Here is a 22,512-nt window from a genome sequence, read left to right as displayed (position 1 = left end):
GCCCCAGTGCCATCCGTCAGCCCCAGTGCCGTCAGTGCCGTCAGCCCCAGTGCCGCCAGTGCCGTCAGCCCCACTGCCACCTGCCAGTGCCACCTGCCAGCACCAGTGCCACCTGCCAGCGCCAGTGCCACCTGTCAGCGCCAGTGCCATCCGTCAGCGCCAGTGCCATCCGTCAGCCCCAGTGCCGTCAGCCCCAGTGCCGTCAGTGCCGCCAGTGCAAGTGCCACCTGCCAGCACCAGTGCCACCTGCCAGCACCAGTGCCATCTGTCAGCCCCAGTGCCGCCAGTGCCAGTGCCGCCAGTGCCACCTGCCAGTGCCACCTGCCAGTGCCACCTGCCAGTGCCACCTGCCAGCGCCAGTGCCATCCGTCAGCCCCAGTGCCGCCAGCCCCAGTGCCGCCAGTGCCACGTGCCAGTGCCACCTGCCAGTGCCACCTGCCAGTGCCAGTGCCACCTGCCAGTGCCACCTGCCAGCGCCAGTGCCACCTGCCAGCGCCAGTGCATCCGTCAGCCCCAGCGCCGTCAGCCCCAGTGCCGCCAGTGCCAGTGCCACCTGCCAGTGCCAGTGCCATCTGCCAGCCGCAGTGCCATCTGCCAGCCCCATTTGCCATTCGCACCACAGCTTGTAGACTCTCTAACTTTCACAAAGACCAAATAATATCCACAAATTTGGGTTATTTTTACCAAAGATATGTAGCAGTATAAATTGTGGCCAAAATTTATGAAAAAAAAATTATAATTTGCAAAATTTTATCACAGAAACAAAGAAATATGCGTTTTTTTTTTTTAATTTTCGGTCTTTTTTCATTTATAGCGCAAAAAATAACAACCCCAGAGGTGATCAAATACCACCAAAAGAAAGCTCTATTTGTGGGAAAAAAAGGACACAAAATTCATTTGGGTACAATGTTGCATGACTGAGTAATTGTCATTCAAAGTGTGAGAGCACCAAAAGCTGAAAATTGGTCTGGTCAGGAAGGGTGTTTAAGTGCCCAGTAAGCAAGTGGTTAAATGCCAATAAAAATTTATGAAACAAAAAAAAACTTACCATGCCTGATACTAAATATATTTAACTGCTTTCCAAAAAGGGGTAATTTTGGGGGTGTTTGTACTGTCCTGGCATTTTAGGACTTCAAGAAATGAGATGAGGCAGTCAGCACATCAGGGTTGATACATTTTCCATTATACTGTATATATGTGTAGACTATAACTTTAACACAGACTAAATAATATGCTCTGATTTTGGGTTTTTTTTTACCAAAGAAATGTAGCAAAATACATTTTGCCTACATTTATGAAGAAAGATTATTTAATGCAAAAAATTATAGCAAAAACTAGGAAAAACATGTTAAACTGTTTGACAGGAGAATTCAGTTTGTTGCAGACTGGCTGGTAAGAGATATTGGAATTTTTCTTTGTTGTTGTTTTACATGCATCACCCTTTCCATATGCTCCTTGCTGCAAAGGCCAGTTACAGACTGATTAGAATTATGTCATCAGTTGTAGGTAGGGATGAGCTTCGTGTTCGAGTCGAACATACATTCGACTTGAACATCGGCTGTTCGCCCGTTCGGCAAATTCCGAACGTTATGGGCCGTTCGCGCCAAATTCGTGTGGCGCTCACGGCCCACAATGCACTGCGATGGCGCAGTGCATTGCTGGCTCATGATTGGCCAAGCATGCACTGTGACCCCGCATGCTTGGCCAATCACAGCGCCGGCAGCGAGGAGAGCCATGATTGGCCACAGGCAGGATGCCTGTGGCCAATCATAGCTCAGGCTGTGTAGTACACGCCCCACACTATATAAGGCCGCCAGCGCGGCGGCCTTGTGTAGTGTGTTGGCGTCTGAAGCAGTTAGTGGGTGTTCTGCGTACCTTCAACACAGTATACACCGATCGTTATCGGCCGTAAGGGCGTACAAGACCCAAAGGGGCTGGTAATTGGCAGGGAGGGCTACCCATGCCATTTTTCTCAATGATTTTCAACCATATTGCAGGAACCAGATATAACATTAAAACCGCAAGCAGTTTTAAATGATGTTATTTCCATTAAATGTCATTTTGTGCAGGGACTGTTCTAAACACGGGAAACACGTGGCACTTCACAGGCATACTACAGACACCCCCCAGGCATGATATTTAAAGGAATATTTCACTTTTTTTTTTTCACTTTAATCGTCATTAAAATCAGTGCTCCCGCCAAAACGGCCATTTTTAAAAACATTTTAGGCATTGACCCATGTCCCCTGGGGCAGGAGCCAGGTCCCCAAACCCTTTTTAGGACAGCATCTTGCATATTAGCCGTTAAAATTAGCATTTTTAATTTTGAACTTTCAAGTCCCATAGACATCAATGGGGTTCTAAAGTTCATATGAATTTGGGGTCCGTTAGAAAGTTCTGGTGCGAACCGAACCGGGGGATGTTCGGCTCATCCCTAGTTGTAGGTAAGAAGGTTGCTTTATAGAGCCTTCTCTCAACCCATGACCACCAAGAGTGTAATAAGGCAACTTTGTACAAAGGTAAAAGGTTAGAATCACCTGTAGATTTATTGGTTTGTGTATACACAGTCTCTAACACAAAATCACCAATTAGCAAAGCAAAGGCATACTTTAAAGTGGTATTAATCACAAAAATAAAAATGTATTATATTGAAGCTTACCAATCTTTTTCTGTTTTCGTTTTTTTCTTTCACCTATTGATCTGGCCAGTAACATACTTTCTGTCTAATGATGGCTTCTCTAGCTATAGTGGAGCAATTGAGCTACTGCACTGTCTGCAGAGAGTAGTGTTGGATGGACTATTAGATTTAGATTAACTTTACATAAGTGACTAAAAAAATTAAGTCTAACTCTAGCTAACAATTTTAAGGCATTTACAGAAACTGTTATTTTTTTGTCCCCCTTTTGGAATAAAGGTTTTAACTAAATGAATACAAAATTGGCACCTGTCAGTATTAAATAGTTTGTCTTAACCCTCTAACTTCCACCTTTGCTTCACAGCTTGGTCTGTTAATGGAAGCTGAATGGCAGCGGAATCAACGGGTTTAAAAGAAAAACATTCAGGGGAACTCAGAAACGTGACTGCTTTTTTCATGTCAGTGACAGGCTGCATCATATATGTAATTTTATTTTTTTCCTTTGGTAATATTTTAGCTTTTGACCAAAGAGAACATATTGTTATATACCCTAGACTTCTGTCATGTAACATTCAGGAAAGGTCCTTTTATGGATCTAACTGGTTACTAAAAAAATTTTTTACCTTGGGACTACTAGCAGAAGTGCATGCAATGTCAACCATTTCAACTTTGTTCATTCAGTGCAAATTAATGGCTTGTATAAATAATTGTGCAAACTGCTTGTCATGAGTTCAGCTTTTATTTTTTGCCTAATGACACACACACACAAAATAAAAGCATATAGCATGAATCTCCAGGTGACCTATTTGAAAAGATTGCAGTACTTGCTGGGACTGGAAACAATATTTTCTGCTATAGGTGGCCCATGCACTTGTGTTAATGAATATAATTGAAGCACATCATGCATTAATAGTTTAATTGAAGGTTTTACTTATCCATGGGGAATATTTTTCTTTATTTCCTACTTATGAAAACAGCATGGTAGATAATCCATTTTCAAGCCAAGAGTAACTACCACAAATAATAATTAAACGTATGCAAATTGTATAACATTTTAAAAGGCAGTATGTTTATAATCCATTTAAAATAATGTAATAAACACAAAATATCTATGCAGGCAAATATTAGTGAACATGACATTTTTTTTAGGTGGATCAAACAAGAGGCTGTACTAAAACATTACCTGAGTCCCAAGAAGAGAAGAGACAGAGGCAGAGGAAGAGAGAAAAGAATAAACACTCTTAGGTACAGTAAATCCTACTTTCCAAACCTATCTATAGCTACTCTATTAGTTTAGAAAAACTGGCATTTAAAGACCAGCAATTCCACATGGTTACAAATGCTGGAAATGCATCCAATATTGTTTTAGATGCACGTGGGTAACGGAACATTATCATGTTAAATGGCAATCCTGGTGTCTGATTAGATAATTCAGCTTTTTAATGTAATTACAAAAACACATGAATCAGAATTGTAGGATAAAAAAGCAATACATTTAAAAAAGTAAAGTAGGGGGTGTGGCTGACTGCTGTTTGAGATGGCTGAATAGAAGGAAAGCTCCAGTGAAAGTGGGGAAACAAGGGGCTATTTAAAGCCTCGGGAGACCTGCCAAGTGATAACCTCAGTAATGCACACATACTTGGATCCTCTTCAACATGACTAAAAGAGGTAACCCATGATCAGATCCAAAGAGGCTTTCTATCTGTCCTCGTTTGAGCAGCATGGCGGCAGTCCTCCTGCAGGCATGTCAACAAGCTACATAGATCACACAGAGGATTTGTTGGCAGCCACCCGACACCACTCTATCATTGCTCTACCTGCAACACTGGCTTGATTTACTAAAGGCAAATAGATTGTGCACTTTGCAAAGTGCATTTGTATTACTACATTTAAATAGCACACTTACATAACACCTGAAAGATTCCCCTTGCATTCAATATGGATGTAATCCTGTCTATTTTACAGTCCCACTGTTCCCCTTATGAAGTGTTGACTAGTATTTATGATTATGTGCATACACCTCAATCATGGTAGTAGTATGGACATATACATATCTAGATCTGAGAGATCTTGTACAAAAGAGGTAGTTCAATCAGCAATACACATTTATTTATAGGGTTACATAATATATACAAATTACACACCAGACAGTATTTACAACACAATGTACAGTGTAGGTCCCCTGGCTTACATGACATTTACAAATTACTCACAGAACCATATTTACAATACAATATAAGGTGCGAGTTTAGAGTTAGATTTCCTGTTCACTTCAGGTCAGCCCATGGTGACTGCCGTGTGTTCCCACACCAGAGTGAGTTGGCTTGCTCACAAAGCTCTATACCCCCCCCCCCCCTACTTTTTGTAGTGTGGCTAATATAATTCACCCTAATTGGTCACTGTACCTAGTAAATGTATATTGGGAACAGCCTGATTGGATGAGTCAAAGAAAGCTGTTGTTTACTTCCCAGGTCAGATGTTATCAAGGAAAGCAAAAGGCCAAGCTTTGAAGTTGAACTAATTACAGTAACACCAACACAACACTCAATACTTTAAATATATATTTCCCTCTAACGGAAATATATTTCTAATTACAATATTGTACAGGTATTAATGGAGATTTCACATAAACTCATAAGGCTACAGAAGGGAATGTCCTTCTTTTATGAATTTCTAAGCAAATCCCATGAACTTACTAAACCCACCACACTATTAAAGTGGGAACATGACATGGGTTTAAAATACCCCAAATCAGCCTAGCAAATAGCTATTATAAAGACATATAGATCTTCCTTTTGTTCAGAACACTGGGAATTGTTTAAAAAAATATTACATAGGTGGTTAATTACTCCCTACAAACTTTCTAAAATCTACCTTGGCCAACTTAGCGATGTGCTGGCAAAACTGTGGATCAGTAGATTCCCTGATCCATATTGTATAGTAGTCTAAATTTATGAGATCTCATTGGAACCAGGTCTTTAAACTCATTTAGGAACTCAATCCTTCACCTATTCCCCCTTCTGTTGACCTGGCAATTCTTTATTGACTCTGTTCCCAAAGTGATTAAGATGGTTGTCATACTGTACATGTTCTATCTTCTGCCAAGATCAGTCTCATGAGACATTCACAATCTTCGGATATACCAGGTGTCTCTGATATAGTTAATGGTTTAAATTAAACTATTTCTGTGAAAAATAATTGTATGTTTAAATTTAATGGTTCTTGTAATTCTTGGATCACTTGCTGACTATATAAACTTTGACATCTGTTAAATCATTACACTACTCTGCCATGTATTGCTCTTATGCATGTATTGTCTCTTCTACAAATAAACAAAGTTTATTCAGACCCAATGGCATCTTCAGTTTGATATCAAACTCTGTTATGATCCGTTTACAGGTTGTAAAGTCCAGATACCTATATGTATGACTTATAGTACTTTTTCAGTTCAAGGATTCCCAATCGAATAATTCCTTGAGAACATTGTGGCTTACATATTTACAAATAATGCACTTCTCTTTTGTAATTTTATGTACATTTCTATGTATAACTTTGTTACTTTCAATAAAAAGTATTAATATAAAAAAGTTAATTCATGGCATTCTCTCTGAATGCATTTATCTCTACAACCACTAAACTTCAGAGGAAGACCACTTAATTTGCATACTTGTAGTGTACTTGAGGGGGGTAGTACTACCTGGTCTGCAACATACATTGAAAGTTGACAATGTGTATATGGGGTATAACAGAGGATGAAGGGTTCATTTTAATTATAGCTTGAGGGTAAAAGTATCTCATGAAAATAATACAGCAGCTGCATCTTTGTTTACTTTGCAGGAAAAAGTACATCAAGTATAACCTCACTTGGAAATAGTGTCTTTTATGGATAATACTATATGTTGATTTATTAGAGAATGTGATCTGTTGGAAGCTTTTACTATAGTATCATAAAACAACACTCTCCAAGTACATTAAGCTGAGTAATTGTGCTGCTTCCCTAGTCTCTGAATGTTTGAGTATATTTAGGTAGTTTCACATCGCTAGCAAACAGAAAGCAACATTATTCTGAGCAAATAAATAAATAAACTTGATTATGTCTGTGATTGAATAAGATATCATTTTGCAGAATAAAGAAAACCAGTATGCATGGCACATGTCCTGAATTTTTAAAAGCAGGTGTCAGAAGAGTCTTAATGAAACATGGTTTGCATGAATTCCTAATTCAGCCATTGCTGTTCAAGATTCAAAAAATTGCAGAATGCTTTACAAAATCTTTTATAAAATGCTAAATGCACCATTACATCTGTCCTTGTAACAAGCAAAATCATTCTGCTTTGAAAGTAAAATGAAGTACTGGGTTTAAGACTATATACTTTAATAATATTTTAATATTTTTCTTGTAATGTTTATATTATATATACATTTTAATCCCTATAACTATTAATAACTATTTCAAGTTACTGTTTAATTAAAACAGTGTAAAATGACATTTGTAATCATTGCAATTTCTCATTTTTTTGTAATAGTAACATGAGTCATTGGTAGGTTGGAACATTATGGACTAAATTAGACATTACATCACACTATCCACAATATGACTTATAGTACATTAGCATATTTATAACCTATTTAAGATTTATGTGGCACCTATATTAATAAACTCTACAAGCAAGCTATAACCAGAAAACTAATATCTAACTACAAAACATAATTGCAAGTAGAGGTTTAACACGCTATAAAGCTATACGTTTTTTCAGCTTCCATAGCTAAGAATTGAGTCAAAGAATTTCATATTATTCCCAAAGTATACTGATAGTGTTTGAGATTGTTATTTTTTTCACATGGAATATAATTTCTGATAGTATTGCCTATTATTTAACCCCTTCAGCTACAGGAAATTTTACCCCCTTTAACTAACAATTGTGCAGTTGTTAAGATGCTGCCCCCAAAACATTTTGATGTGCTTTTTTTCCCACAAATAGAGCTTTCTTTTGGTGGTATTTGATCATCTTTGCGTTTTTTTTTTTTTTTTTGCACTATAAACAAAAAAAGAGCAACAATTTTGAAAATAAAAAAACAATACTTTTTATTTTCTGCTATAAAACATGCCCAATAAAAAATTTAAAAATCTAATTTCTGCATCAATTTAGGCCAATATGTATTTTGCTACATATTTTTGGTAAAAAAAAATCTCAAAAAGGCTATATTGATTGGTTTGGGCAAAAGTATACAAAGCGTATACAAACTATGGGATAGATTTATAGACTTTTTTTATTGTTTTTACTAGTAATGGCGGTGATCAGCAATTTTTAGCAGGGTTGCGACATTGCAGTGGATAAATCTGACACTAAGTGACACTTTTTGGGGACCAGTGACACCAATACAGATGTCAGTGCTAATAAAATGCACTGTCACTGTATCAATGACACTGGCCGGGAAGGGGTTAACATCAGGGGCGATCAAAGAGTAAAGTGTGCTCCGAGCCTTTCCTACAAATGATCAGTGGGTCCCAGCAGCCATCGCGGCCCTTAAGCATATAATCCCTTACCTATACATCATTGCTTGTCATTAGTTCTGTGGTGCACATGCTCACTGCCAGAGCTGTGCTCCCGCTCTGATTGGACACAGCGGGAGCCAATCAGCAGGTCCGGTGGCACGTGCCCAGAGTCAATGACAGGCAATGATGTACAGGTACGTGATTATGCGCTTAAACGGTCGCCGTGCCACAGTACATGAGTTAAGTAGTTAAAGCTGCTCAAGTTAATTTTCCACTTCCTTTTATTAGTGATAAACAAATCAATTCAGAAAACAGGCAAAACTTGTGAATTGTTTTTAGCGTAAATCTTAAGGTGACATTCTATAGGGGGGAAAACTTGCTACATTCTGGCTATTTTCAAAGCTAATGTGCAACGTATTGTCAATAAAAGGCACTGGTATGGGAAACATGTTACAAAGCAAAATAAAAAAATCCAAACTAATTTGTATGAACTGCATTAGTGACACTGTATTCTGGTGTGACATATTTTAAATATATTCTTTTACATACATATACTGTATATATATTTATCTTGGATAAAAAAATATTAGAAATGCAAAAAATTATTTTGTTCTGTAGTTTGGATAGCAGTACTTGCTTTTTTTTCCCAAGAGTAGAAGGCCTGAACTGAATAAAGAAATTAGCATCCAGATGTAACAGCTATACTGTGGCACATTGTTTGTGAATGTGTTTTTTTGCAGTACCACACTGCACTGTGTAAAAAACACTTTCAAGCCAAAACCCCCTTTTCCATTGCAGTATGACAATTATTTCCCAAAAATTCCACATTCCTATCTCAGTATGCTCAATTATACACAGAAATTTAAAACAGACCTTCATGTACATGTTTGGTAAAAATTGGCTAGCGTTAGGACAGTACACCATCATTTGAAGAAGAAGAAAATGAAAAGTGAAAAGGCAGGTTTTATTTTGCATTAAAATATATAGTTATCCAAGAGAAATTAAACCAATATTATTGTTCGGTAGTTGAAAAATATGTGAGCAGCTTGGTAAGGTGACAATGTAAGATAAAGGGATGAGAAAGAATTTATCTTGAAATAAACATGTACATGTAATATTTGAAAGACAATAGTTTTAAATATTGTACAGTGGCTGAAAAGTATGTAAGGCAGCAAGGTAAGAGTGAGATGTGGAGCAGGTTTTATTTTGAAATAAACATTAGAATGTATCATTTGAGAGACAATAGCCAAAAATAAAACAGTGGCTGAACAGTATGTAAACAGTTTGGTTCAGCCACAAGTTCAGGATAAAAGAGGGAGAGATGAGATACATTTACCTTGGTATTAAAATGCAGAGTGCAGTATTTAAGAGACAATAGCCAAAATAATGTACAATGGTTGAACAATAAGTAAGCGGGCAGGTAAGGTGGCACTGTAAGTGGGAGAGATGAGGCAAGATGTTCCATGAAAAAAAAAAATGTGTGTTATGTGTATTGTTTGAAAGTGAAAAGCCACAATTATGGTTTAACGGCTGGACATATGTAAAAAAAAAAAAAAAGATTTATTAGGCCACACTATAAGAGGGAGTGAAGAGGCACATTTATTCTTTAATATGATATTTGAGTTTATTATTTGAAAGACACAAAAACTGTGCAATGGCAGGACAGTTCTTAAGAAGTTTGGTAAAGTCACAATGTAAAAAAGGAGAGATGGGGCAGGTTTTATCCTGAAATATAAATTAGAGTGTATTATTTGAGACACAATAGCCCAAAAAAATGTTCATTGACTTGACAGTATGTAATCAGCGTGTTAAGGAGCAATGTAAGAGGGAGAGATGAGACAGGTTTTATTTTGAAATAAACATTAGATTGCACTATTTAAGGGGCAACAGCCCTGAGTATTGTTAAGTGACTGGAAAGTATGTAAAAATCGTTGTTAGTTTGCAAGAAAGAGGGAGATACAAGACCAGACAAGGTTTTAGCTTGAAAAAAACATAAGGGTGTTTTGTTTGAGAGCAAATCACTACATTGTTCAGTGGCTGGAAAACGTGTAAACAGCTTGGTTAGGCCACAATATAAAAGGGAGATATGAGAAAAATGTTATCTTGAAATAAATGTTACCATGTATTTTTTGAAAGACAATAGCTCCAAATTGTGTTGCTGAACAGTTAGTAAGCTGCTTGGTAAGAGGTAAAAGTGGCAGTTTTATCTTTAAATAAAAATTAGAGTGCATTTTTTCAGCTTGTGTAGGCCACATTACAAGAGGGAGAGAAGAGGCAACTTATATTTTTAAAAAGTAAGGTCAAAATGTCTAGAGGTAGAGACAAAGCAGGTGTTATCCTAAAATAAACATTAGAGCACTAACGCACAAACTCCAAAGGGGTGTCAATAGCCGTTCACAAATAATTCCATCCAGAAGTTCTGGACTCCCTAATTGACCCCTCAGGTCGTTTTCTATTCCTCAAATTGAAATCTAACTCCTGTACCTTTACAGTGGCCAACGTATATTGACCGAGCCAAGACCGGGGGGTCCTTATCCATGGTCCTGAACAAATTGCTCTCATTTGGCGGTACCTGTTTCATTCTAGGTGGAGATCTCAACATGACCCTCTCTCCGGACGTGGACACCTTCTCTGGTATATCCTCCATCCCACACTCCACCCTCACACACATAAAATCACTCTTGCACTCCGCCCAACTGATGGATGTTTGTTGAGTGCAACGCTCATTCAAGAGAGACTACAGTTGTTGCCCATAACTCCTATAGTCACATCGATTATTTCCTAGTCTCCCAATCAATACTAGATATCCCACTTAAGGCATCCCTCGGTAACATTTTATGGTCTGACCATGCCCCCCACACACTTAAGCTTGGCCCACCCCCCTAAATCTTGCAAAGCATTCTTGTGGCATCTGAATGACAATGTTAGGATTAAGTTTGCCTGCTGGTGGCACTATCCTGCTCTGGGCTGTTTGCTGCAGTTCTAATGTCCACCAGCAGGTGTCACCCAGGAGCCAGCAGGCTAGTGTAATCAGTCTAATTAATGTTCAGCTGCCTGGGGGCTACTTAAGGCTTTTCCTCCCTTCCCCCGGTGTGTCACGATTCTGGTCCATTCCTTGCCAGCTGTGCCTAGCTTGATCCAGTCTGTACCGCTCTGCCTTGTTCCTATTCGAGTACTCTGTTGAGATCCCCCTTCCTTGCATTCCCTTATCCTTGTCCTTTAGAGGGTTTTGTATATAGTTAGTAGTTAGGTTCCTTTGTTACTTGTCTTTTGGGGTTTGTTTATGTTCACGTTTACTGTGTTCTGTGTTTGCTGTGTTAATGGTTTGCTGTGTTTCACTATAAATAAATATCACTTTAATATATATATATATATATATATATATATCCTTTGTTTGGTCTCAGTTCCCTTGTGTAGCTACGTGTCTGATTTCTGTAGCCACTGATCCTGGCAGACAACCTGCTGAAAGACACCCTGTGTATTGCTACTATCGAGCAGACGATTTGTGACTTTATCCAAAACCATCAAACTGACAATACCAATCCCCATACACATGGGAAGCACTAAAATGTGTACTTCGGATGACCTTCATACAACATGGCTCCCACTTAAAAAAGGCCAGGTCTGCTGACATAACCTGACTTTTGTCCACTATCCATACTTAGAACTCGAACATAAGAAAGACCTAGATCCTGCATCCTATGTAGACCTTTCCAATACCCGCAGTGAGTTACTCCGTATTTTAGATGCACACTCCCTTATAGCTAGAGATACGGGATGCAATCGACACTACATCTTGGCTAATAAATGTGGGCAACACCTTGCTAGGGTCCTACACCCCTGCCGACCCATACCACACATTTGCACCACTGACCAACAAGAAATTCACAACCCTCGGGGTATTGCAGGTGCCTTCCAATGTTATTACTCCCAATGATACAACCTCCCTATACAGACTGGCCAACCCCTGGGGGAGACCCACACCATTCCAACATGCAAAACTATATCTCAGAGACAGCTCTACCACAAATAGCTCCCACTGAATCTGCAGACTTAGATAACCCTTTGATGGTGTCTGACTTTTATCTGCTATTAAGGGACTAAAATCAGGTAAGTGCTCTGGCCCAGACGGATTTTCCCCTAGGTTCTATAAATCATTTGCCCAGCCCCTTGCCCTACTACTCACCGCAGTGTTCAACTACATAGACGACTGTCACATACCATCTAGAGACCTCCTATCCGCCAATATTTCAGTCATACTCAAACCAAAGATCCCTCTCAGTGCATTAGTTACTGACCGATTTCCCTTCTTAATTTGGACGTTAAATTTTTTGCAAAAGTCCTTGCGAACCGGGGAATAATAATTCCAACACCAGAAGCAGAGGAGCAGGAGGACGAGGAAGGAGACATCGTTGAAGTTGGACAAATTGTCACCACAGCAGGTGAGTGTCGGAGACCACAGCTTCCGGTAAGCTCATCAATGTATGTCGGCATATTTATATTACATGGTGTGTTTTTGCTTTTTTTTGTAGGCGATGTGGAAGAAGAATCACATTTTACCAGAGAAAGTGCCCAGATCCTGATTGGGGAGATAATGAGGTGCAATCGGGATTTAGAAAATATACAACAAAACATCAATGATGTTCAAAATAAAATGAAGAACATCATTGATGTTTTGGGGAGAGTGTGAAACACCCCAAACTAGCTCGTGTTTTATTTTTGTGTTTTGAAACAACAACTTTTGTATTTTACAAAAAGACAAATTTGGAAGATGCACACAATGTGTCAACATGCGCTATCTCCCATCATGGGGGATCAATGTACGTGTTTTCTGGAAAGTGGCTCAGATGAAGGGGTTACAGCCCCAAAACATGTACATTGATCCCCCATGATGGGAGATCGCACATATTGACACACTGTGTGCATCTTCCAAATTTGGCTTTTCCAGGGGTGACACCCCATGTGATGAAGGCAATATCAGCCCAGTTTGTACATACTCATGTCTGATATTGTCTTCACTTTTCAAAATCGAACTTTGTAAGCTCCTGTGTTCTGTATGTTACGCTTTGATACATGCCTGTTTACACAAAAACGCCAAGTTACCAAAAAATTACCTTAAATAATGTTTTTGATACACCCAATATGTTGGTTTGTTGTAAAACCCTTTTCTAAACGCACATGTGAATGTGCTTTGATTAAAAAGTTAAATTATCAACAATGTGTGGCTTCCTTTTTCAATGCGTAAAAGCAGTATTAGGAGTAAAATTGTTGTTTTCGGTGACAATGGGTGTTATTTACTAAAGGCAACTCATCGGAAAAGGCTGCATCAGGTGGTTTGCCAGGGCAAACGCCTCATCCGCAACGAAGATGAACGGGAGTCCTTCCTGATTCTCCTCTGGGGGTGGCAAGCCCAGACTGCCACTCTGGAGACGCCAGTAGAATTCCATCCGTGCGAACACTCCACCATCCGACATCCGTCCATTTTGCCCCACGTCCACATACAAGAAGTCATAGGTCGCTGACACCACCGCCAACATCACGATACTATTAAACCCCTTGTAATTAAAATAGTACACCCCCGAGTTGGGGGGTGGGACGATGCGGACATGTTTCCCATTGCACCTCCATAATTGGGAAAGTCCCAACGACTGGCAAAGTGGGAGGCAACAGTCTGTCATTCCTGTGGTGTTGAAGGAAACTGTGGAGTGAAACAAGAAAAAAAAATAGTAATTTTGCTAATCAACATTGCAAGCAGATTAGACACCAACATTTCTGGCCAAGATCAGTATAACATTTTGAGAAAAATTAGTATTTAAAGCCTAAAGTATAAGGTCCCCTTATCAGAGTCATTACCCCCCCCCCCCCCCCATCTGATGGGCCCTTGCAAAAAATTTGGGGGGGGGATGTTTTGGACAGGTAACCCTCTCCACTTGATTGAGAGCTGAATGCTTAAATAATGTGTGATACTTTGGGAAGCCCCTCCTTACTTACACTATTGGCAGCCCACCGGACAGGTAAGAAGTGTCATAAAAACCAAAATTAAAACAAAATGGAAGCACATTTTCACTTTCTGCTATTACATATCAAGATAATAATAGGGAAAAAAAATATATAGCATTTGAAAGTATTGAGGCAGGCCCTTGTACTACATGCTTTGGTGAATTCATCCATAAATGTGACCATCAAAAAGGTAGGTATAGTGTGTATTGGGTTTGGTAAAGTGAGCAGATAGAAGATTGCTATCAGCTGACCTAGCAGTTGGGGGGAGGGGGGTTCCTAATGAGTTTGGCATTACCAAAAAAAAAAGTCACTCTGCATGAATTGAAGCACACACATAAAATTTGTAGACATTTTAGGGGGTGTTTAGGGGAAAGCAATACTATGGAGCTGACAAAAGACATTGGTAAGTGACTAGACTATAGTTTTATGGGCCAAGAAGAGCATGTTGGGGAAGTTAGTGAGGCAAATATGCATGAGGACAAAGGGGCAGAGTATATGAATTAGAGCATATTGCAATGATGGTAATTAGGGAAGGAGGAAAGAAATGCAATACATTAGCAATCATTAAATACATAGAATGTGATGTTAAAGGATAAAACTTACCTTCAGAGCCTGGGGGGAGATGCCTGTAAAGAACTTGAGGTCCTGAAGGCTTCTCCCTATTGCCAAGTAGCTCAACGTGGCGATGAGCCTCTGCTCTGGAGTGATGGCTTGCCGCATGCAGGTATCCTGCCTGGTGATATAAGGGGACAGCAAAGCCAGCAGACGGTGAAAAACGGGGTCTGTCACCCGGAGATAATTCCTGAAATCATCAGGATTATTCTCCCGGATCTCGTGGAGCAAAGGCATGTGCGAGAACTGGTCACACTGGCGCAACCAATTCTTGGTCCACAAACACCTCCTCTCCCTGTTCATGGACCGGGCTTGTGTCAAAGTAAGAACCCCAACACCAAGTCCCAGCACAGCACAAACTCTACGACGAGTACGTACACGAAACATGGTTTAAAACGGTCGGCTGGTCAGAACGGACAGCAGAAAGCACTGATAAACAGCAATGCCTGAAAGAACGACCTGAAAAGCAGAAGCAAACAGACAATAAGCAATGCAAATCAAAGCGTACTATACCAAGATATAGTCCACAATGAGAAACAAATGCTTACTGACTACACGCACTGATAATCAGATACGCAAAGACAAGCAAAAACTGAAGAGCAGTACCAAACTGAAGCACAAATCTGAAAAGCGCGGATCGTCTCTCACCAAACTTCTACTAAGGTGCGATAGACACGAGATCAGCAGAAGGAGCCCAAAGGGTGCCGCACGTGGTGCTGAACTTCCTTTTTCTAGTGCCACCGTACGCGGCTTACGTCACCGCGTTCTTGGCAACCGGAAATTCCGACAACTTAGTCCGACCGTGTGTATGCAACATCACTTCCGGACCTCTTCCGGAATTAATCCGTCTGAATTACTCCGACGTATTTGGTTGTCGTAATCTCTGACCGTGTATACAAGGGCTAACGCTTTTTTCTGTCAGCCACCAGGCAACTTATACCCCTATTTTATAAAACCACTACTACCCCTCCCCTGTCTTCCTAGGTCTCGGTGGTCAACAACATTATGCACATGGAAGAGACGATGGCTTTGGACAATGATACCTTCGACAAATTTAAAATTCTCTGGCTCACTTGGATCGACTACTTCTGATTCCCTGAAAGCCTTGTTGACACCCCATAGCTAAGCCAAACGCACCTTATGACCCTGATTCCCCAATTTGTTGCACCAGGATCTGCTCACCCCCCTCTATTCTTCCTTTCTCTACTGATACACCTATACCATTCCCATCCTCCAAATCCCCTTCTCCTCTCCTTATTTTTCTCTCTACCTCCTCCCCTATATTTCTAAGTCTTCCTGACTAGAACCCAGATGTTTTCATCCCTCACATTTCATCTTGCAATACACCGCGGTTTAAGTAGATGTCTTCTGGATAATGAACATACCCGTTCCACGTTTTTAAAGCCTAGAGAGGATCAGATACAAGACCTACAAAGTATTGCGTCCTGTAATGAACATCTGCTTAATGTGTATGTTGTGTTATTTTATTCTGTTAAACACAATAAAAACATATTTGACCCTAAAATAAACATGAGTGTGTACTATTTGAAAGACAACATCCACAAATATTGTATAGTGGCTGGACTGTATGTAAGAAATTTTGTAAGGTCACAATGAAAATAAAGATGAGAAGGTTTTATCTTGAAAAAACATTAGAGAGTATTATTTGATAAAAAATATCCACAAGTATTTTACAGTGACTAGACAGTAAGAAGCTTGGTAAGGCAGTAACATAGAAGGGAGGGAGGAGGCAAGTGTTATGTTTAAATAAGCATTAGATTATTTAACCACTTGCCGACCAGCCTCCGTAGTTACAGTGCAGCAGGGCAGCTCTATTGCGCGGTATGTCGCTTCATGTAATAGATACAGTGGGCACAGTGCCCGCGCATGCCCGTTGCATGGTTCCGGAGCTGATGTGCATGGCCAGCAGTCCCAATGTCTGTTGGACAGCTGAGATCGCTCCACAGAGAGGGGATCTGCCAATGTAAACAAGGCGGATCCCCATTCTGTCAGGGGAGTACAGTGTGATCGCCTGTTCCTAGTGATCAGGAATAGTGATCTCTCTGTACTCCCTCTCCCCACAGTTATAAACACATCCCTAGGACACATTTAACCCCTTGATCTCCCCTAGTGTTAACCCTTTCCCTGCCAGTGTCATTTATACAGTAATCAGTGCATTTTTGTAGCACTGATTGGTGTATAAATGTCACTGGTCCCAAAAAAGTGTCTGGTCTGTCCATGGCAATGTCACAGTCCTGCTAAAAATTGCTGACCATGGCCATAACTTGTAAAAAAATAATAATAATAAAAATGCAATAAATCTATCCCCTATTTTGTACACGCTATAACTTTTGCACAAACCAATCAATATAGACTTATTTAATTTTTTTACCCAAAAATATGTAGCAGAATACATATTGGCCTAAACTGATGAGGAAATTTACATTTACATTTTTTGTGGATATTTATTATAGCAAAAAGTTTTCTTTTTTTGTTTATAGCGCAAAAAATAAAAACGCAGAGGTGATCAAATACCACCAAAAGAAAGCTCTATTTGTGGGAAAAAAGGACATCAATTTTGTTTGGGTACAACGTCGCACAACCGCGCAATTGTCAGTTAAAACGACGCACTGCTGTATAGCAAAAAATGGCCTGGTCATTAAGGGTGTAAATCTTTCTGGGGCTGAAGTGGATAATTTGGGAGACAAAATCCACAAATATTGTACAGTGTGTCAGGAAAGACAAAATATACCCAGGCGCAGATGGAGAATTTCTATTAGCCAAACATATTGTCAGGAAAGAATCAATGTGCATAGGCTCATGAATATGCACAAACAGCAAATTCCTGTTAGCCAGAACCACACTCATGCAATTGTGAATGCACAAATGCGTGTGCAGTGTGCACAAACAAAAAAACTGAAAAGCACCTCTGAGTACAGAAAAACCTTTTAACTTTAATAGCCAGGGAATTGAAAACATTTACTAGAAGTAATCAAAAGTGAGCGCATCATGTAGTGAAAGGAATCCAGCATCTTGTTGTCCCAACATGCTCCAGTCTGCAGCGAGATGTCTGGAGTCCCAGCCATCCACCAGAGGGAAGCCACGGAAGAAACAGCTGCACTGTGTAGAACCAGCGTGGAACTGGTCTGGTAGATGATGTCAGCGAAAGTGCGCCTGGAACCAGCGTCCCATCACTAGATTGGTGCCAAGTGGGCTATTTAAACACCTCTACTACACTAGAACCTTACCCTATGGTCTACAACATTCTGCTATCTGTTCCTGTGCTTGATCTCTTGTTTCTGTTCTGCTATTCATCTGACCACACTTGAACTCTTCCTGAACTAACCCCTGGCTTGCCCTTTGACCACATCCCTGCCTGACCCTCCTTTCTATCTGCTTACCATTGCCAACTCCAGCCTGAACCTGACCATTCTTCTGACTGCTGCTCTGTACCTGCCATGCCTGCTAGTTACTGACCTGGCTTGCCTTACTCTGCTCTGTGTCCAGTCTAGGGATGAGCCGAACACCCCCCGGTTCGGTTCGCACCAGAACTTTCGAACGGACCCCAAATTCGAACGAACTTTAGAACCCCATTGACATCTATGGGAGTCGAACGTTCGAAATTAAAAGTGCTAATTTTAACGGCTAATATGCAAGATACTGTCCTAAAAAAGGGTTTGGGGACCTGGCTCTTGCCCCAGGGGACATGGGTCAATGCCTAAAATGTTTTTAAAAATGGTAGTTTTGGCGGGAGCACTGATTTTAATGATGATTAAAGTGAAGAAAAAAAGTGAAATATTCCTTTAAATATGGTGCCTGGGGGGTGTCTGTAGTATGCCTGTGAAGTGCCACGTGTTTCCCGTGTTTAGAACAGTCCCTGCACAAAATGACATTAAACAGAAATAACATCATTGAAAACTGCTTGCGGTTTTAATGTTATATCTGGTTCCTACAATATGGTTGAAAACCATTGAGAAAAATGGCATGGGTAGCCCTCCCTGCCCATTACCAGCCCCTTTGGGTCTTGTACGCATATCAAGGGGAACCCTGTACCCATATTAAAAAAAGGAAATTTGTGTGGCCCCCAGGCCCTATATACTCAGAACAGCAGTATACAGGCGGTGCAAACAAGACAGGAACCGATCATACCTTGGGGCTTCGGACTAAAAAATTGTCTGAAAGCATCAGTCAGACGGCCACCTTCTCCACCGCTCCTTCTGACCGATGCCTCAGCAACACGTTGTCCAGGACCAGGAGTTTGTAACCTCCCAGTCTCTGGGAACGCGTTGCACAGACCTTTCTGCAAGGCCTCCCGGAGATGTCTCATCCTCTGCTCCCTCTGTGATGGCAAGATAAGGTCGGCAACCTTACCCTTGTACCGTGGATCAAGGAGAGTGGCCAGCCAGTAATGGTCCCTCTCCTTGATCCGAAGAATACGAGGATCCTTCCGCAGGCTTTGCAGGATCAGGGAGGCCATGCAGCGTAGGTTAGCTGAGGCATTCGGTCCGGAGTCCTCTGGGTCACTAAGGGCAACATGATCCGCAGCTACCTCCTCCCAACCACGTACAAGTCCACGTGTTTCTTGGGACTGTAAATCATCCCTACAAGACTGCTGCTGCTGCTGATGCTGAGTGCCAGCCTCCACCTCCATGCTGACACAATCATCCTCCTCCTCCTCTTCCTCCTCCTCATCCTCTTCCTGTGTGATGGGTGGCACAGCAGGAACACTGTCTGGATAAAGGGGGCCTTGAGAGGCAAGGAAGTCCTCCTCTTCCTGCCTCTGTTCTGCCTCAAGTGCCCTGTCCATTATTCCACGCAGTGTATGCTCCAAGAGGTGGACAAGAGGTACAGTGTCACTGATGCATGCACTGTCACTGCTCGCCATCCTTGTGGCCTCCTCAAATGGTGACAGGACAGTGCATGCATCTCTGATCATGCCCCACTGGCGTGGTGAGAAAAAACCGAGCTCCCCTGACCCTGTCCTGGTGCCGTAGTCGCACAGATACTCATTGATGGCCCTCTGCTGCGTGTGCAGCCACTGCAGCATGGCCAACGTTGAGTTCCACCTGGTGGGCATGTCACATATAAGGCGGTTCTTGGGCAGGTTCAATTCCTTTTGGAGCTCAGCCAGCCGAGCACAGGCATTAAATGATCGGCGGAAATGAACACAGACTTTCCTGGCCTGCTTCAGTACATCCTGTAAGCCAGGGTACCTGCCCAAGAACCGCTGCACCACCAGGTTAAGGACGTGAGCTACACAGGGCACATGGGTCAGTTGTCCCTGTCGGAGGGTGGAGAGGAGGTTGGTGCCATTGTAACAAACCACCATTCCTGGCTTAAGCTGGCGTGGCGTCAACCACCTCTCGGCCTGCCCCTGCAGAGCTGACAAAACATCCGCCCCAGTGTGGCTCCTGTCCCCCAAACAAACCAGCGCAAGCACGGCATGGCATCGTTTTGCCTGCGTACTTGCGTAGCCCCTGCAACGCCTACGGAGCACCGCTGGTTCTAAGGACAGAGCACCGGAAGAGGCCATGGAGGAAGAAGAAGAGGAGGGGGTGGAGGAGAGAGGTGTGTCACAACCAATAGTAGCATTTTGGAGGCGTGGTAGCGGAACAACCTCCAACACTACTGCACCTTGTCCTGCATCCTTCCCAGCTGCCAGAAGAGTGACCCAATGGGCCGTGAAAGACAGGTAACGTCCCTGTCCATGCCTGCTGGACCATGAGTCAGCGGTAATATGCACCTTACCGCTGACCGCCCTGTCCAGCGAGGCAAGGACATTGCCTTCCACATGCTGGTAGAGAGCCGGAATTGCCTTCAGTGACAAAAAGTGGCGTTTGGGGACCTGCCACTGAGGAACCGCACATTGTACAAACTCACGGAAGGGGGCCGAGTCTACCAACTGAAAAGGCAGCATTTGAAGTGCTAGCAATTTAGCCAAGCTAGCATTCAACCGCTGGGCATGTGGATGGCTGGGAGTGAACTTCTTTCGCCGGTCCAGCAGCTGGGGCAGGGACATTTGCCTGCTATAATCGGACGTGGGTGTACCGCTAGCAGAGTTCCCAGAAGCACTTGGCTGTGACACACCTAATTCTACACCTTCATTCCTCTCAGAGCAGGTTTCAGAGAGGACTGAAGGTCTAGTGGGGTTGGAGATGCCAGCTGATGAGGAGCAAGGAGAGGTCCGCTTTGTTCTTTGGTGTGGGTCTTTGAGGTACGCTTGCCAATGAGCTGCATGGCAGGTCAACATATGTCTGGTCAAGCATGTGGTGCCCAAGCGGCTGATGTTTTGGCCACGCGAGATACGCTTCAGACATATGTTGCATATAGCAGCGGTGCGATCTGATGCACTCGTCTCAAAAAAGGCCCACACCAAAGAACTTTTAGAATAACGCGCAGAGGCAGCGTCCTGCACAGGCGGAGCTCTGCGGTGTGATTCAGTCGGTGTGCTGCCCCTAAGCTGGCCCCCGGAGGCCATCCTGCCTCGTTGGACATGTGCCTCCTTCTCCTCCTCCTCCTTTCTCCTACCAGGCACCCACGTGGAGTCAGTGCCCTCATCATCCTCTCCCTCTTCATCGCTGTAGCAAACCTGGCAGTATGCTGCAGCTTGTGGAACATGACTGCCAGATTGCTGTCCTTCTTGAGCATCCCCTCTCTCTGCGCTCAGGCTACTGCCTTCCTCTAGCTGAGTGTCATCATCAGAGCCCACAAAACACTGGGCATCCTCCTGGAGCATGTACTCCACACTGTGCTCAAAGAGTTCAGGAGACTCCTCAGGAGGACGTGGTGGGTCTAGGGAAGGAGTCACTGATGATGACATTGAGAGGAGGGAAGACGATGCGTTGGCAGCTGCTTTGCTAGTACCCTGAGACTGGATGAGAGAGGATGAGGAGGATGAAGAGGGCTTGGTCATCCACTCTACCAAGTCGTTGGTATGTTGCGGTTCAACATGTCCAGCTGCCGAAAAGAAGGACAAGCGTGTCCCATGGCCACATGCTGATGACAATGCACCGCGTCCATGACCAGCACTGTTGTCTCTAGACACAGAGCCTGCTTGCCCTCTTTTATCGGCTCGCGCCTGTCTGCCTCTCCTTGCTGGCCTTCCAGACATGGTAATGGCCTGAAGGGAGTTGGGTAAAACAGCAGTGTAATGGAGTCACACAACACCCACTAAGCCCTGCAGATGGCTCTATTAGAGAACAGCAATAAAGGGTAGATACAGGTGTATATTGTGCTGGAGGCACAAAAAACCCACTAACTCCTGCAGATGCCTTTATTATAGAACACCAGAGATAAAGGGGTATATACAGATGTATACTGTGCTGTGCTGGAGGCACACACAACTTCCAATAACTCCTGCAGATGGCAAGTGGGCTCAAATAGAGAAGAGCTATGTAGGGGGATATAGCGGTGTGTACTGGGTACAGAGCACGCAGACAGCACGCACAAGCTCCTAACACTACTGACTGCAAGCTCTATTATAAAAGATAGATCACTAGCTATATAGGTGAGGTGAATATAGCGGTGTATACTGCGGTCAGGGCACACAGACAACAACCACTACAGAAGAGCAAGATCGAAAATCGGCCGATAACGATCGGTGTGTACTGTGTTGAAGGTACACAGAACACCCACTAACTGCTTCAGACGCCAACACACTACACTAGGCTGCCGCGCTGGCGGCCTTATATAGTGTGGGATGTGTACTACACAGCCTGAGCTATGATTGGCCACAGGCATCCTGCCTGTGGCCAATCATGGCTCTCCT

The sequence above is a fragment of the Lithobates pipiens genome, unplaced genomic scaffold (genome assembly GCF_037356315.1).
Source record: "Lithobates pipiens isolate NorthernLeopardFrog02 unplaced genomic scaffold, aLitPip1_a1.2 Scaffold_18, whole genome shotgun sequence".
NCBI classification, from domain to species: domain Eukaryota; kingdom Metazoa; phylum Chordata; class Amphibia; order Anura; family Ranidae; genus Lithobates; species Lithobates pipiens.
The sequence above is the reverse complement of the archived record's forward strand: the minus strand, read 5'-3'. Positions refer to the sequence as shown.